The 18,658-nt window shown below is 39.7% G+C and overlaps 1 long non-coding RNA gene across 4 annotated transcripts in view; it reads left to right on the forward strand.

Annotated features, from left to right (window-relative positions):
- LOC131812234 (uncharacterized) overlaps positions 1-18,658 on the forward strand; it is a 64,646-nt gene that overhangs the window by 35,636 nt on the left and 10,352 nt on the right. For 3 of the 4 annotated variants that reach the window (XR_009346284.1, XR_009346286.1, XR_009346287.1), the window contains exons 2-3: positions 9,125-11,946; positions 15,648-15,844. This is a non-coding gene — a long non-coding RNA (uncharacterized LOC131812234). Of the gene's footprint in view, positions 1-8,895; positions 9,031-9,124; positions 11,947-15,647; positions 15,845-18,658 lie in introns of all 4 variants that reach the window. The other variant, XR_009346285.1, reaches the window with a different exon arrangement.

The following is an 18,658-nucleotide window of genomic DNA, read 5'->3' on the forward strand; positions in this document are numbered from 1 at the left end:
ACAGAAAGAGAAATAAGAAAACAACCCTGTTTACAATTGGGCCAAAAATAATAAAATACCTAGGAATAGACCTAAGCAAAGAAATGGAAGGCTTGTACTCTGTAAGCTATAAAACACTGATGAAAGAAATTGACGATGACACAAAGAAATGGAAAGACATTTCTTGCTCCTGGATTGGAAGAACAAATATTGTTTAAATGTCTGTACTACCCAAAGCAATCTACATATTTAATGTGATTCCTATAAAAATAACAACAGCATTTTTAAGAGAACTATAACCAAAAAAAATCCTAAAATTTATATGGAACCACAAAAGACCCTGAATAGCCAAAGCAATTTTGAAAAAAGAGAAAAGCTGCATGTATCACTATTCCAGGCTTCAACTTATATTAAAACAAATATGGTAATCAAAACAGTATGGTACTGGCACAAAAGTAGACACATAGATCAATAAAACAGAAGAGAAAATCCAGAAATATTGCACAATTATATGATCAGTTAATCTTTGACAAAGAAGGAAAAATATTCAATGGGAAAAAGACAGTCCCTTCAACAAATGATGTTAGGAAAACTAGACAACTACACGCAAAAGAATGAAACTGGAACACTTTTCTCTCACCATACACAAAAGTAAACTAAAAAGTGGATTAAGACCTAAATGTGAGACCTGAAACCATAAAAATCCTAGCATAGAGCACAGGCGGCAATGTCCCTGACATTGGCTATAGCAATATCTTTCCAGATATGTCTCCTGAGGCAAGGAAAATAAAAGCCAAAATAAACTGTTGGGGTTACATTAAAATATAAATCTTGTGCACAGTGAAGGAAACAGTCAACAAAACTAAAAGGCAACCTACTGAATGGGAGAAGGTATGTGCAAATGACATGTATGATAAAGGGTTAGTATCCAAACTAGTACTGACACAACTCAACACCCAAAAGAAACAACTAATCCAAGTAAAAAATGGGCAGAAGAAATTAAGAGACTTTTCTCCACAAAGAAGACATCTGGGTGGCCAACAGACACATGAAAAAGATGCTCATCATCACTCATCATCAGGGAAATTCAAATCAAAATCACAAGATATCAGGGGCGTCTGGATGGCTCAGTGAGTTAAAACATCTGCCTTCAGCTCAGGTCATGATTCCGAGGTCCTGGGATGGAGCCCCGCATCGGGCTCTCTCCTCAGCAGGGAGTCTGCTTTCCCCCTCTCTCTCTGCCTGCCTACTTATAATCTCTGCCTGTCAAATAAATAAATAATATCTTTTTAGAAATGGCTAAAATCAGAAGCACAAGAAACAACAGGTGTTGCAAGCATATGAAGAAAAAGGAACCCTCTTATAGTGTTGGGAATTCAAACTGATGCAGCCACTATGAAAAACAATATAGAGTTTCCTCAAAAAGTTAAAAATAGAACTATCCTAACATCCAGGAATTACACTACTGGGTATCTACCAAAAAAAGAAAAAAATACAAAAATGTTAATACAAAGGGATACATGCATTCCTATGTTTATAGTAGCATCATTTATGGTAGCCAAATTATGGAAGTAGCCCAAGTATCCATTGAAGAAGAGGATATATATGTATATATAAATACACACATATATTTATATATATTTTATTTACACATATATGTTTATATGCATATATACATATACAAATACACACATTTATTTATACACACACACACACACAATGGAACATTATTCAGCCATAAAATTGAATGAAATCTTGCCATGTGCAATGACGTGGATGGAGCTAGAGAGTATAATGATAAATGAGATAAGTCAATCAGGAAAGACAAATACCATATGGTTTCACTCATATGTGGAATTCATGAAACAAAACAAATGAGCAAAGGAAAAGGGTGGGGGAGAGACACAAATCATGAAACAGACTCTTAACTATAGAAAACAAACTGATGGTTACCAGAGGGAGGTGGGTGGGCAATAGGTGAAATAGGTGATGGGGATTAAGGAATGCACTTATGATGAACACTGGATGATGTATAGATTTGAACCACTGTATTGTATACCTAAAACTAGTATTACACTGTATGCTAACTATATTACACTGTATGCTAACTAATTGGAATTAAAAGAAAAATGGAGAAAAACAGAGAATACTGTCAACAACAACAAAAAAAAATGGCAGGAAGGGCATCAAAGTCTCTCATAAACAATTTCGGCAACTCCTAATATTATCTGGGATCCTGAGAGAAAAAATGTGGACAAACCCAGTTCCGTCTTGCTGATCCTATGGAAAGCATTGAGAAGGGAGAGCAGTTTGCTTCCTTAAGGAAGGCTAAGAAGGGCTGGGTGTATTGCCGAGTGCCCCTCCACTAGCAGAGGAGTTTTAGGGGTAAATACCCCCTTATCCCTAAAGAGTAGGGGTTGGGCCAAAGTTGTCCTCTAGTGCATGCAGTGGGGAAACAACCAGAGGCTGGATGTTGAATTGGCTGTTGGTTGGTCTCTCACTAACAAACAGACTGCACTAGCTCTAACAGACACTGGAGCTGAGTGCACACTTGTTTATGGAGGCTCCTCAAATTTTTAGAAAGAAATAAAAGCTATTGGTGATTATGAGGGACAAATTATCAAGGCTATACAGATTCTTCTCTACCTAGATGGGCAGTCTTCCTTCCTGCTTTTTTTTTTTTTTTTTTTTTTTTTTTGTCAGAGACAGACAGAGAGCAAGCACAGGCAGGCAGAATGGCAGGCAGAGACAGAAGCAGACTCTCTGCTGACAAAGGAGCCCGATGTGGGACTCGATCCCTGAACACTCGGATCATGACCTGAGCTGAAGGCAGTGGCTTAACCAACTGAGCCACCCAGGCATCCCTTTTGTGCTCTTTTTTAGTGTGCATTTCCTCCATTCCCGAGTGTATTTGGGGGCATAGATATTTTGCAAGATCTAGATCTAACCATAACGATGGGCAAATTCAGTTTGCATATTTGAGTAGTGAAACCCATAGTCATGGGTCATGCAAAATGGGAATCTGTACAACTACCATATCTAAAGAGTAATAAACATAAAACAGTGTAAGCCACTTGGGGGGCATAATAAGATTATGACCACAATTAGAGAATTAGAAAAGGTGGGATGATCAGGCCTGCACAAAGGCCATTGAATAGCCTTCTTTGGCCTATAAAGAAATATAATGGGACCTGGGGAACGACAGGATTATAGGGAACTCAATAAATTACTCTGCCCATCCTAATATGATGTTATTGTTAGAAAAAACAATTATGTCATCCTTTAAGACATCTCATTATGTATTGGACTTGTCTAACACCTTTTTCAGCATTCCATTAGGATTTGACTCCAAGACAGTCCACTTTCAAATGGAATGGGAGACAATGGAGTATACCCCAAGAGTATGTCCATAGTCCCACAATTTGTCAAAGGAGGGTAGCCAGAGATTTGGAAAAATGGATATTGCCAGAGGAGATGGTGCTTTCTCATTATCTAGATGATGTTAAGTTAACCTGTAATGATTAATCTTCCTTGTGTCAAGCAGATGTCATTATAGGCATACTTGAAGTCAAAAGGTAGAAGGTAAATACCAACAAGATCCAAGGGCCAGATCAATCAGTGTAGTTCCTAGGCTTTAGCTGGTTGGGTAAGGCAAAAGTGATGCTAGAAGCGGTCATTGATAAAATGCAAACCTTCCTAATTCCTAAAATGGTAAAGAGATTATAGACTTTTGTTGGTTTATTGGGTGAAAGGAGACCTGTTATTCCCCATCTAGTACAGATGCCTGGTTAAGAGGAGAAGACAATGTAACCGGGGTGCTAACCAACAAGAGGATTTCTTAAAGGTAAAAATGGTAGTAAAATGAGTACAGGCCCTGTACTTGTTTCTTCAAAGAAGAAACTATATCCCTGGGGATATAAATGCCAGGTGTGAGTTGTGAATTAGTGTACATTCATATCCAGAAGGGTTTGGCTTGGACTTCTGGCAATGACAGAATGGGAGACAAATCCCATGAGGATTCTGGTCTCAATTATGGAAGGGAACAGAAACCAGGTATATAGTCTCATCAAGAAACATCTATTAGCTGTATATTTTACACTGCAGCAACAGGACTGACTGCCTACCTATGTTGATATGAACCTCTCTGCAGAGAACTTCACTTGTTAGTAGGGCTGGTCACATATATCAACCTACCCAATTTCCAGAAGTCAAGGACATTATGCCACCCTCCCATAAGTAAAGGAAGGGGTAGGCATGCCTCCAGTGGACACATGGTACACTGATGGCAGTTGTCAGGGAAACCAGCCAGTTTGGCATTCCTCTGGTATCTGATTGGATTTTGATGTACTTTGGTTCAAAGAAGAAACTAAACAGAGTAGTGAATGGGCAGAATTGAGAGTGGTATGAATTGTGTTGATGCATGAGACCATACCCATCCATTTGGCCACTGACAGCTAGACAGTGTGGGAAGTGTTAACAACATGGATATTGCAGCAGCACAAAGAATTTTGGGTTTTATTAAACAGATTCTTGTGGGGAACAAAACTATGGAAAGATATTTGGAAAATATGCCCCAAGCCTGATGCAGCCATCCAAGTATTGCTGGTGTCTGCTTACTCCTCATTCACACTACCAGGCAATCATAAGGCAAGCATTCTAGCCCAGGCACAAGCTCTTCTGCTAGAGGAAATGTTGACCACATCTGATGCAGCAGAATGTGTCCACTGTAAGTTGGAATACTGAAGTCCCCAAACCACTCATGAAATAGTAAAAAGATTGCATTTGTCTTTAAAATATTCCAATTAAGAAGCTGCTGACAAGAACTGTTCCCAGCGCCACCTCAGGCAATGGCTATTGTGCCATATGCTGGGCATAATGGATGGACTAAATGCCCAGTTTCTCATTGGGAAATAGAGTATAGAGGCCCTTTGCCAGTTTCAGAAGGGCACAAATACCCACTAACCTGTATGGACATGTCAATAGGACTTATACAAGCCTTTGCCCATAAAAGAGCTAATCAGACTGCAACTACAAAGGAATTAACAATGATAGAGGGCTCAGATAGGTAGTGACCAAGGGACACATTTTACCAGCCATGAAGTCCAAGAATGGGTAGACTTTCTACCTGTCATCCAGTCCCACTGCTGCAGGCCTAACTGAAAGGGTGGATGAACTAATAAAAAACACATTAAAGACTGTCACCCGAAGGTTCCCCCAGAGGATGGTCTCTGAGATGAACAGAGGCAATTCAACTCCTTAATGCCATGTCTATAGCAGTACAGACATCTGCATATGAATACCTAACCAACAACATCCTTGCAGCTCTGGTGCTAGGGTTACAGTATCGTCAGGAGGTCGGAGGCCTATCTGGGAAGAAGGACTCATTGTGCAATTGCCATAAAACCTCCTACCTGATAAGACTTTAGTTCATTGGGAATTGCTTTGGGAGTGCCACCCCACACAGGGTGGCTTGGTGTCCTAATCCCTTGGGGCCAAGGGGTCATGTCTGGTATTATTCTTAACCCCCAGTTCTACCTTGTCAGGGCCCAATCTATATGCAAATAACTGCTTCTCAATCTCTGACACTTGGTATGGAGGCAGGATTGTTAGTATGAAAGCCATCTGAGATGCCTATGTACAATATAGACAAACCCTCTAATAATACTAAGGAACAAAATATACGGTATCACTCCCCAGGGAAAATACCCAAGCCAGCAGTAGTATTGACTCATGGAGATCAAACGATTACCATGTTGTTACTAAATGAAGATTTACAATACCTATTGCCTATAAAATATTTGTCTTATTGCCCCTAGCCTCCTATTGCTGATGTGTTTCTTTCTGTCACATCGGGAAACATCTTCCTGTCATATGCCACTACTTACAACTGTTGGGTCTGTGGAAAGGCCTCTTTACTATTTAACAGTTGCTGGAGAACCATAATTCTAAGTATTTTCTTTGGTCTGATAGCTATATTAGTATTGTTGCTGTGGCATAGGAAAGCAAGTCACCTCCCAGCATCTGACTCTAGGGTCATCATGGAAGAATGGTGTATAAAGATGTTGAGGGTGGGGGCACCTGGGTGGCTCAGTGGGTTAAGCCTCTGCCTTTGGCTCAGGTCATGATCCCAGAGTCCTGGGATCGAGCCCCGCATCGGGCTCTCTGCTCAGCAGGGGGCCTGCTTTCCTCTCTCTCTCTCTCTCTCTCTCTGCCTCTCTGCCTACTTATGATCTCTGTCAAATAAATAAATAAAATCTTTAAAAAAAACATGTTGAGGGTGGAGTGTAGAGTTGTCAGCTAACAATACTGACTCCATGTTTGGCCCTCCATCTTGTTCATGCCCAAGAAATGGCCTCCCTCAGGGTTACATGTTCTGAGCCTTCTGGAGGTTAATGTATGCCCTGAACAGAATGTGGGAAGGCTTGTTCTGATCTTCCCTAAACTCGCACACAGAAGGCTCCACTTTCAGATAACTAGTAAACTTTTTTTTTTTATTTTTTTTATTTTTTTTATTTGACAGAGAGAGTGAGATCACAAGTAGGCAGAGAGGCAGGCAGAGAGAGAGAGAGGAGGAAGCAGGCTCCCCGCTGAGCAGAGAGCCCGATGCGGGACTCGATCCCAGGACCCTGAGACCATGACCTGAGCCGAAGGCAGCGGCTTAACCCACTGAGCCACCCAGGTGCCCTCAGATAACTAGTAGATAACTGGTGCCCAGAAGGTACCACTTTAGCTAACTAACAGAGAAAACTGGTGCACAGGTGGGGCCACATTAGATAACTACCCTTTGATCCCCCAACCCCCCCCCCGCCCCACCCTGCACTCTATAAAAGCTGTAGACTAAGGTCCAAACTAGGCAGAGAATAGCTTCTTAGTGCCTGGTCTATTGTCTGCCAAATCTCCCATCCCTCCCTACCTTCCCATCTGAAAATTACCCTGAGTAAAACTGTGTAAATGGCATGGAGTGGCTTCACTCATTTTTCAGTTGTAAAGTGCCTTCTTAGTCTGGAGGATACTTTTATCATCCCTACTCCACTTTCTAACAAAATGGCTGTCTTTTAAATTTCTGTACCATGTTAAAAGAAATTGTAGACACCATAATCTCTCCCTTCACACTAACCCTAAGAATAGGAACTTTAGGGGCGCCTGGGTGGCTCAGTGGTTAAGCCGCTGCCTTCGGCTCGGGTCATGATCTCAGGGTCCTGGGATCGAGTCCCGCATCGGGCTCTCTGCTCAGCGGGGAGCCTGCTTCCTCCTCTCTCTCTCTCTGTCTGCCTCTCTGCCTACTTGTGATTTCTCTCTGTCAAATAAATAAATAAAAATAAAAAAAAAAAAAAAAAAAAAAAAAGAATAGGAACTTTATTCTGGGGTGCCTCGATGGCTCAGTCAGTTGAGAAATCTGGATTTTTAGCTCTGGTTATGATCTCAGGGTTATGAAATCAGACCTTGCCTCTGCTCCACTCAGAGTGGAGCAAATAATCTTAAAGAGATTCCCTCTTTCTCTCCCCCTGACCCCCCTACCCCGCTCACACATTTTCTCTCTTAAAAAAAAAGAAAAAGAATATTGTCCTATGTAACCATTATCACACCCAGAATAATTAACAAAAATTCTTTAGATTTTGCCATGTAATTATGCCATGTAATAGTCATTTTTATATTTTATATAAAAGCTAGTGTTTTGAGCCAGAACTGAATTAGGATTCATGTATGTATCACATTGTTGTAACTTTTAAAGTTCTACCATCATCACTCTTTATGTTAAAAAAAAGTCCTAATAATTATTGTTTATTATTTCCAACTATAATTTAGACATGTTTCGGGTGCCTAGGTGGCTGGTTGGTTAAATCTCTGACTCTTTTTTTTTTTTTAAGATTTTATTTATTTATTTGACAGACAGAGAGAGAGAGCACAAGTAGGCAGAGTGGCAAGCAGTGGGAAAGGGGCAAGCAGAAAGAGAAAGAGAAACAGGCTCTCTATGGAGCAGGAAGCCTGATGTGGGGCTGGATCCCAGGACCCTGGGATTATAAACTGAGCAAAATTTAAGCATCTGCTTAACTGACTGAGCCACCCAGGCACCCCTAAACATCTGACTCTGGATTTAGGCTCAGGTCATGCTCTCAGGGTTGTAAGATAGAGCCCTGCCTTGTGCTCCACGCTCAGCTGGGAGTCTGCTTGAGATTCTTTCTCCCTCTCCCTCTACCCACCGCCCCCGACCCCTGCTGACTGCAGGTTCTCTCTTTCTCTAAAAATAAAATTTAAAAATTTTGACTTTTTATAAATTTCCAATTACTATTGGATTTTTACTAGACTTCAACTAAACCTATACATTATTTTGTGCAGAAGTGAACATTTTTTTTTTACTATATTTAGGTTTTCCTTACAACATCCTCTTTGTTTCATTATTAAAATATTTTCTCTTAGTGAAGCTTTGTTTTTTATAATATAAATTTTGAGTACTTAGTGTTATCATTATTTCCAAGTGTTGTATTATTAATGCAATTTTTCTCATTTTAAGTGATCATTGCTGATGTAAAGGAAATCTATTGAAACTCTTTTATTAGTTCAAATTAATTTCAGTTGGTTATTTGTGAACACCTACTTATAAAAATTAAAATAATGAAACTTGACAAGCTTTAATACAGGGCTATGATTTAATACAGGGCTAAGATTTAATATAGGACTATGATTTCCAAAATAATGTTAAATAAATATGTCAGTTGTGGGCATCCTTGCTTGTTTCTAGATTTCTTTTACAATTATTTATGATGTTGACTCCTAGTCAGAAATTCTTATGCACAGCACTCCAATGAAAACACCTTTCTTGGTCAAAATGCCCCTTTATTGAGCTGATTAGCTTATAGCTATTTCTACATTCCAGTTATGAAGAAAGACTTCACTGAACATATGTATGTTTCATAGGAATCCTCAATATATATCATATTTGCACATCATCAATAGCAGAACTCGAGGAAACAACTACACAAAAGAGTACTAACTTGGATCAACATTGAGGTATTTTCTTCCAACCATAAGAATGTGACAATCTCTACTGAGGTGAGATAGTTGTAAATGAAAACTATATGCATATTTCTGAGAAACTCTTGTCATATAACTCTACAGTAAATTTTGGTTACTTTCTTTCTTCCAGATTACTGGACATGGAAGATCTCAACCTACAGGCAGGGGCTGCTGGGATTCAAACAGTTCATCTGCGTGGTTTGTTTGGGATTTTAAAAACTTATGCAGAAACTATCAGCTACAAGGAATTACTACCTAAATCATTGCTATAATGAGTTTTAGATGTGCTGGCTTAACATGAGAAAGTGTATACATCAGAGGTCAATCAGGAAAACAGAAATCACTCTGGGCATTTCAGGCAGAGGGTTAATATTAGGTATCAGGTGTTTACAACATTGAAGAAGAGAAAGTCAGGGGAAGTTACCACCGGCTTCCAGGTTTGAGTTGTTGCTGTGGTCCTGAAAGCAGTGAGTTGTGGCTGTCACACAAGAACTACAGGAACTAGCCACCAAGCATTATTGCTGCCTTGTTGCATAGAGAGGGGTGACTAACAGTGAAATACCTGTGGTCATTATATTTCCCGTCTGCTTCATCGCACATACCTATCCACTGCTGCAAGAGGAAGAAAGAAATGACTTTTGCCTCTCTTGTGCCTAACTAACATTGAGTGTATTTGTGGCTGACTGTAAATTTCATCCAAGATCCTGGAGGAAATGTGATCAGAGAACTACAATTCGAAGACTCTCCAGCGTCTGTGATACAGACAATAAAAGGGAGTGGAAATGCGTTTTGGATAAAGAAAAAGAAACAGTCTACTTCTTTGGCTACTCAGCACCCATACAGATCTTTCTATTTATATTCAAGTTTACAAATAACAGCAGCAAAAATAGCCTGCTCCTTCCTAATGTAATGCAACATTCTCTTATACAAAGGAAAGCATATCCACCATTTCCTCTGGAAGGGGACAGCCAAAGTCTCATCAATCATTATGAATGATATTTCTAGTTCAGTCATAATCCCCTTTTGATATTCTATACACAGTGGATTAATTTATAATGTTAACTACCATCAACACAACTTATATGAAGGAATAAAAAGGGGAACAGGAAGAAAGGTTGATAAAGTACATATATAACAGAACATGGAAAAGTGTACATAGGAACTTCATGCTTGTGTCTGCAACTCATCATTGCACTATAACTTACATTTATAATCTCCTTAATAAACTACCTATATCCTGTCCTCTTTTTTCCTCCGCCAGTACCTTAGCGTCATGATTTTCTACCAGTAATGGGATGACCCAAACCTCCGCTTCCGAAGGGTCTGAGCCCTTACTGGCCCTGTCTATCTAGGGTTACTATACTTTTCCATTACATTTTAGTCATTGGACATGGAAGTACTGTGAACAGTGTGAAGCAGTAAACCTACCTTCTGTTTATAATTAGCATCAGTTGCCTCACCTGATAAAGTAGTCCCCTTCTTTGCTTGTTGATTTAATGGCATGAAGAGTCCCAAATGTCCAGGAGGCAGCCTTAGCTTCCAGTTCAATAGGATCATTGTTGTATTTCCTGAATGAAACATTACTTTCCTTGGACCTAAGTTCTCTAAATCAACAGAGTCAAAAACTAGAATGAGGGTAATCTCGCACTGTTAAGTCCATATTGTACTCCTTGGACATTTTCAACATGACATCACTGAGCAAATACTGGGGTGGTTGGGGACGGATTCTCGCTGACATACACAGAGTGAGCAGTCTTGTCCACTTGATTATTGGGAGCCTCACATGCAGTCAGTGCTCTTTGGTGAATGTTCACATGGAAAGCTAATTTTCTCATTTTGTGACATTCTAAGAGGTCTGAGTAACTTCTCTTCTATTCACTGATTCTCCAGTCTTGTTTTGCAACAACCCATTATCCATAAACCATTAGCCACTATCCCAGAGTCAGTGAGGTTTGTAGCTCTGGACATCTCTCTTTCCAAATGAATTATTTCAAATTCTGCCCATTTAGAGAATTTCTCTTTCCTGCTGTCCTTCAAGGCACTTCGTGAGTGTGACTATAGTTTCATATATTAGTTCCATTTGGTTTTTATCAAATATCATGAAGAACCAATTGTGCATCAATTCTTTCTTTGATGAGACAATACATGTGGACTGAAAAGGAGGAGTCAATGTAGAACAAATAAGTGTCACAGGAGTCTTAAGCATTTGTTTATGAAATTACTAGAACCTTCAGAAACTGGTTGAACCCATCTACTGGATAATAGAATGGATACCACTTCTACTTGAAGTGACTCATTATTAATGTATTCAGTTTTGTGGCCTATGATCAGTCCAAGAGTTATTTCTGAAAAAGAGCATTTTGTTGCAGGAAATGGCATGGCTTCGCTTCAAAACCTATGTGTTTATTCTGTGATTCTCCTATTAGTGCTTACCAGACAGGCCAACATTGGATTTACACATATGTGCCACAGACAGGCCAGCAGTGGATTTACTAGGTCATGAATCCCAAGGGTTAGACAAGATTATATTTCCTCTTTCATTGGCCCCACTAAAAACTGGCAACTTTATAGGTAAATGAGCTGGAGTAGTACACATAAATGTGACATATACAGTCTCCAAAATCCAAACAGGCCCACCAAGCATTGTGCCTCTTTTTGAATGGTAATGGGTTTAAGGCTCACAAAACTGTCTTTTACTTTGAAGTGAATAGCTCAACATGACTAATACCACTGGAGCTTTAAGAACTTTACTGAGGTAGTGGATTCCTGAATCTTAATGAGGTTTATCTTCTACTCTGTTTCATGTCTTACCAAGGACAAACTCTTGCATTCTGCTCACCAGGTCCTTCAAGCATCATGTCCTTCAGGAGGGCAAGACAATCCAAGACCCTAGCAGATTATAGCATGACAGAAAGTTGAAAAGTTGACACAGCCCTGTGGTGGGATAGGCAAGTATACTGCTTCTGTTGACAGGTGAAATTAAGTGCTTCTGGTGGTCTTTACCAATTCGTATAGAGGAAAAGTAGTTTTCCCAGATTAACAGCCACATACCAGTTGCACAGTACTATTTTAATCTGTTCTAGAAATTAGAAGTAACAGCTTCATTTGGAATTATCATCAGCATAAATTTTCATAATCTATTATCTATCTAAATTTATGTCTTCTGTATAGATCAAACAGAGATATGAGCCAGACTTCTGCTTCTGGAAAAATGCAGTACAATATTTTGTATTGAAATACAAAAGGCACTTATCAGAAGAGTGTGAAAGGTGGAGAAAAGGAGGTGGCCTAGGCACTTTAGGACTTGAAAAATGACCCAGCAGTGAGATTCCTGAGGTTTTTATTTTGCCTCATGTGTATCCAGGCTTCAGGGAAGGGGAAACCTGCCCTCACTAGTCAAAAGAATGAGAAAATAGTGACTCTGAAGGATAAAACATGTTTGACCATACCTGTCCTACTCCAGGTAGACACCATGAAAAAAGCCAAACCCATCTCCCTCATAGCTGGGTCTGGCAAGATTGTGGGGTGGAGCCTTGCTGGCCATCCCTGCCCTGCACTAACAGAGGCAGCACTCCTTGAACCAAGCTCTATAGAGACATGAGATGGGACATTTTTGAGCATCGCTGCATTAAGAATGCCATTCCACCTCAACTCTGTGTTTGAGAATTAGGAAAGAGAACTGGAAAATGGTATTCTTTAAATCTGTGTGTGAAGTTGTGAGCAGACCTTGGAGCGGACGACACATGAAACTGACCATAATCAACACAGCACATGGAACTGTGTGGACTACTGCCCAGGTTTTAAATTGTTCTGGGAAGTACCCCAGTGGGGCAGACCACAATAGCACTGCAAAGGGTTTGAAAACTAATTGACATTTCAAATACAGCCCACAGAAATGGGCCAGGATATGCATTCTAAATTCTTTTTTTTTTTTTTAAGATTTTTATTTATTTATTTGACAGAGAGAGATCACAAGTAGGCAGAGAGGCAGGCAGAGAGAGAGAGGAAGGGAAGCAGACTCCCCACTGAGCAGAGAGCCCGACTCGGGCCTCCATCCCAGGACCCCAGGATCATGACCTGAGCCGAACGCAGAGGCTCAACCCACTGAGCCACCCAGGCGCCCCAGGATATACATTCTAAACCTAAACAGTTTGACTGCCTTATAAAATGGAAGATTTATTTTTATTTTTTTAATGGAAGATTTAAATAGGAACCATAGTCTCACAATATTCAAAATGTCCTAGATAAAATACAAAGTTACTAATCATACTGAGAATGAGGAAAATCCTTAACTTAATGAGAAACATAAAAAGGAATTAAATAGAAATTTTAAAACTGAAAAATACAGTAAATAAATAGAAAGTAAACCAATGGCTGGAGTTTACACAGGATGGAAAGGACAGAGGAAAGAACCAGTGGACTTGAAAGTGGAGCAGTAAAGGTAACCCAAGCTGAGCAACAAAGAGTAAATAGGAGGAAAAAAAATGAACAAAGCTTCAGAAACATATGAAAATATAACAAAAGGTCTAGCATTCATGTTTTTGAAGTCCAAGGAGAGGAGAAAAAGAGAAAAGAGCTGAAGAAAAAAATAATGTTTGAAAATTTCCTAAATTTGATAAAAAAAAAAATACAAACCTACATCTTTTTTAAAAAAGATTTTATTTATTCGACAAAGAGAGAGAGATCACAAGTAGGCAGAGCAGCACACAGGGTTGGTGGTGGTGGTGGGGGGAAGCAGGTTCCCTGATGAGCAGAGAGCCCAATGTGGGGCTCCATCCCAGGACCCTGAGATCGTGACCTGAGCCAAAGGCAGAGGCTTAAACCACTGAGCCACCCAGGCGCCCCCAAACCTACATCTTTAAGAAGCTAAGTGCAAGGGACTGAATTGTACTCCTCACCACAATTCATATATTGAAGCTCTAACCCCAGTGTGATTGCTTTTGGGGATAGGGGCTTTAAAGAGGTAAATGAGATCCTAAGGGTTGGGGAACTAGTCCAATAGGATTGGTGGCCTTATAAGAAGAGGAAGATTTATTTCTTTTGTCTTTCTTTCTCTCTCCCCAGCCCCTAACCCCTCCCTTTTCTTATGTACACACCAAAGAAAAGCCATGTGAGCACCTAGCAGGAAGGTATCTATGTGTAAAGCAGGAAGAGAACTCTCACCAAGAACTGAATTGGACTTTTTAGCTTCCAGAACTGTGAGACATAAACTTCTGTTGTTTCTACCCACTCTATGGTATTTTATTATGGCAGCCCAAGTTGACTAAGACACTGAAAAATCTCAAACAAGATAACCACTTTCCCTAAAAATGATAAACCCAAAAAAGTTCATGCCAAATTGCTAAATACTAAAGACAGAGATAAATGATGAAAGAAGCAAAAATAACACCTTATCTATAGGGAAAAAGTCTCTGAATGCTAACAAATTTTTTATCAGAAACCATGGAGGACAGGAACACATCACATGTTTTTCAAGTGCTGAAAAAAAGGAAGAGTTGACCTAGAATCTTTTGTCTTCTGAAAGACCTTTCATGAATGAAAGGGAAATCAAGTTATTCCCACAAAAGGAAAACTAAGAATTAGAAGCTAGCCTTTGAAAAAAATAATTGAAGGACATTCCCTAAACAAAAAGAAAATGATTTTTTTTTTAAAGTTTTTCTTTTTTAAACATTTTTTTTTTTTTTAGAATTTATTTATTTATTTGACAGAGAGAGATCACAAGTAGGCAGAGAGGCAGTCAGAGAGAGAGAGGAGGAAGCAGGCTCCCCGCTGAGCAGAGAGCCCGATGCGGGACTCGATCCCAGGACCCCGGGACCATGACCTGAGCCGAAGGCAGTGGCTTAACCCACTGAGCCACCCAGGCGCCCCCAAAAAGAAAATGATTTAACAAAACCCCCAAAACATTCTTCGAACATCAGGAAAATAGAAAGACCAAAGGAAAGAGCAGAAATTTAGGTAATTTCTGCTAGCTATTAATTCTCTCAGTTTTCATCTGAGGAAGTCATTATTTATTTCCTTTTTTTTTTTTTAATAGTTTCAAGTTTTTATTTAAATTCCTGTTAGTCATGGGGCGCCTGGGTGGCTCAGTTGGTTGGACAACTGCCTTCGGCTCAGGTCATGGTCCTGGAGTTCCGGGATCGAGTCCCGCATCAGGCTCCCAGCTCCAAGAAGAGTCTGCTTCTCCCTCTGACCTTCTCGCCTCTCATGCTCTCTCACTGTCTCTCTCTCAAATAAATAAATAAAATCTTAATAAATAAATAAATAAATTCCTGTTAGTCAACATACAGTGCAACATTAGTATCAGATGTAGAAATTAGTGATTTATCACTTACAACATCCAATGGTCATCACAGTAGGTGCCCTCCTTAATACCCATCACCCATTTAACCCATCCCCCACCCATCTCCCTCCATCAACCCTCAGTTTGTTCTCTATAGTTAAAAGTCTGTTTCCAGGTTTACTTCTCTCTCCCATCCCCCAACCCCCATGTTCATCTGTTTTGTTTCTTAAATTCCATATATGAGTGAAATCATACAGCATTTATCTTTTTCTGACTAATTTATTTCACTTGGCATTATACACTTCTAGCTTCATCTTGTTCACTTTTGTGGGTTTTTTTAAAAAATATTTTTATTTATTTATTTGTCAGAGAGAGGGAGACCACAAGCAAGGAAGAGTGGCAAGCAGAGGGAGAAGCAGGATCCCTGCTGAGCAAGAAGCCTGATGTGAGACTCAATCCCAGAATTCTAGGATCTTGACTGAGCTGAAAGAAGACCCTTAACTGACTGAGCCACCAAGGTGTCCCTCTTGTTCACTTTTGAAGGATAATTTCACTGCATAGGATTCTAAGGTGGTGTTTTTTTTTTTTAGTAGCTTAAATATTTACTCCAATCTTTTCTTATTTGCATATTTTTATTTATAAGAAATCTGCCATAATTCTTTATTTTGTTCCCCTAAAGGTAAGGTGTTTTTCCCTCTGGCTTTTTAAAAATATTTATTTATTATGTTCAATTAGCCAACATATCGTTTTTGATATTGTGTTCTACAATTCATTAGTTGCATATACCACCCAGTGCTCATCACAACATGTGCCCTGCTTAATACCCATCACCCAGTTACCCCATCTCCTAAACCCCCTGCCCTCTGCAACCCTCAGTTTGTTTGCCAGAGTCCAGAGTCTCTCGTGGTTTGTCTCCTTTCTAATTTCTTCCTATTCAGTTTCCCCTTCCTTTATGTCATTCCTTATATTCCACATATGAGTGAAACCGTATGATAATTGTATTTCTCTGCTTGACTTATTTCACTTAGCATAATCCCCTCCAATTCCATCCATGTCAATGCAAATAGTAGGTATTTATCCTTTCTGATGGCTAAGTAATATTCCATTGTATATATGAACCACATAGTTGTGTGTGTGTTTTTTTTTAAGGTTTATTTATTTAAGAGAAGGGAGAGAGCACTGAGCAGGGGAGCAGCAGGCAGAGGCAGAAGAGAAACAGACTCCCCACTGAGCAGGGAGCCCGAAGGACTCAATCCCAGGACCCTGGGATCCTGACCTGAGCTGAAGACAGACACTCAACTGACTGACCCACCCAGTTTTCCCTGAATTTTGTCTTCTTTATCCATTCATCTGCTGAAGGACATCTTAGCTCCTTCCACACTTTGGCTATTGTAGATATTGCTGCTGTGAACTTGGGGGTGCATGTGGCCCTTCTTTTCACTACATCTGTATCTTTGGGGTAATTACCTAGCAGTGCAATTGCTCTGTCATAGGGTAACTCCATTTTTAATGTCTTAAGGAACCTCCATACTGTTTTCCAGAGTGGCTGTATCAGTTTGCATTTCCACCAACAGTGTAAGAGGGTTCCCCTTTCTCCACAGCCTCTCCAACATTTGTTGTTTCCCATCTTGTTAGTTTTTGCCATTCTAACTGGTGTAAGATGGTATCTCATTGTGGTTTTGACTTGTATTTCTCTGATGGCTAATGATGTTGAATATGTGTCTGGCTACTATGTAGCCATTTGTATGTCTTCTTTGGAGAAGTGTCTGTTCATGTCTTCTGCCCATTTCTTGACTCAATTATTTGTTTTTTGGGTACTGAGTTTGAGAAGTTCTTTATAGATCTTGGATATCAGCCCTTTATCTTTAATGTCATTTGCAAATATCTTCACCCATCCTGTCGGTTGCCTCTTAGTTTTGTAAACTGTTTTCTTCTCTGTGCAGAGCTTTTCAGCTGGATGAAGTCAGAAAAATTCATCTTTTGCTTTTGTTTCCCTTGCCTTTAGAGATGTGTTTTTAAAGAAGTTGCTATGTCCAAGGTTGAAGATATTGTTGCCTATGTTCTCCTCTAGGAGTTTGATGAATTCCTGTCTCACATTGAGGTCTTTCATCCATTTTGAGTTTATCTTTGTGTATGGTGTAAGAGAATAGTCCAGTTTCATTTTTCTGCATGTAACTGTCCAATTTTCCAAGCACCATTTATTGAAGAGAATTTTTCCCATTGGATATTCTTCCCTGCTTTGTCAGAGATTAGTTCAATATAGAGTTGGTCCATTTCTGTGCTCTCTGTGCTGTTTCATTGATGTATGTGTCTGTTTTTGTGCCAATACCATGCTGTCTTGATGATCACACTTGTTTTTTAAAAGATTTATTTATTTATTTGATAGACAGAGATCACAAGTAGAGAGGTAGGCAGAGAGAGAGGAGGAATCAGGCTCCCCGCTGAGCAGAGAGCAGGATGCGGGGCTCGATCCCAGGACCCTGGGATCATACCTGAGCCGAAGGCAGAGGCTTTAACCCACTGAGCCACCCAGGCGCCCCGATCACACTTTTGTAATATAGTTTGGAGTCAGACATTGTGATGCCCCCAGCTTTGGTTTTCTTTTCCAACATTCCCCTGGTGATTCGAGGTCTTTTCTGGTTCCACACAAATTTTAGAATCGTTTGTTCCAGCTCTGTGAAAAATCTCTGTGGATTTTAGTAGGGATTGCATTGAATGTGTAGATTAGTTAACACAGACATTTCAACAACATTTATTCTTCCAACCCATGAGCATGAAATGTTTTTCCATCTCTTTGTGTCTTCCTCAGTTTATTTCATAAGTGTTCTATTGTTTCTAGAGTGTAGATCCTTTACCTTTTTGGTTAGGTTTGTTCCTAGGTATCCTCTTGTTTTTGCTGTTATTGTATATAGAATTGATTCCTATTTCTTCTACTTCAGTCACATTGTTAGTGTATAGAAATGCAACTGATTTCTGTTCACTGATTTTGTACGCTGCCAATTTGCTGAATTGCTATATAAGTTCTAGTAATTTGGGGTGGAGTCTTTTGAGTTTTCCACATAAAGTATCATGTCATCTGCAAAGAGAGAGAGTTTGACTTCTATTTTGCCAACATGAATACCTTTTGTATCTTTTTGTTGTCCAAGTGCTGAGACTAGGATTTCTAGTGCTATGTTGAACAATAGTGGTGAGAGTGGGCATCCCTGTCATGTTTCTGACCTTAAGGGAAAAGGTCTCAGTTTTCCCCCATTAGAATGATAATTGCTGTGGGCTTTTCATAGATGACTTTTATGATATTGAGTTATGTTCTTTCTATCCGTATACTTTGAAGAGTTTTAATAAGAAAAGGATGCTGTATTTTGTCAAATGCTTTTTCTGCATCAA

The sequence above is a fragment of the Mustela lutreola genome, chromosome 12 (genome assembly GCF_030435805.1).
Source record: "Mustela lutreola isolate mMusLut2 chromosome 12, mMusLut2.pri, whole genome shotgun sequence".
NCBI lineage: Eukaryota > Metazoa > Chordata > Mammalia > Carnivora > Mustelidae > Mustela > Mustela lutreola.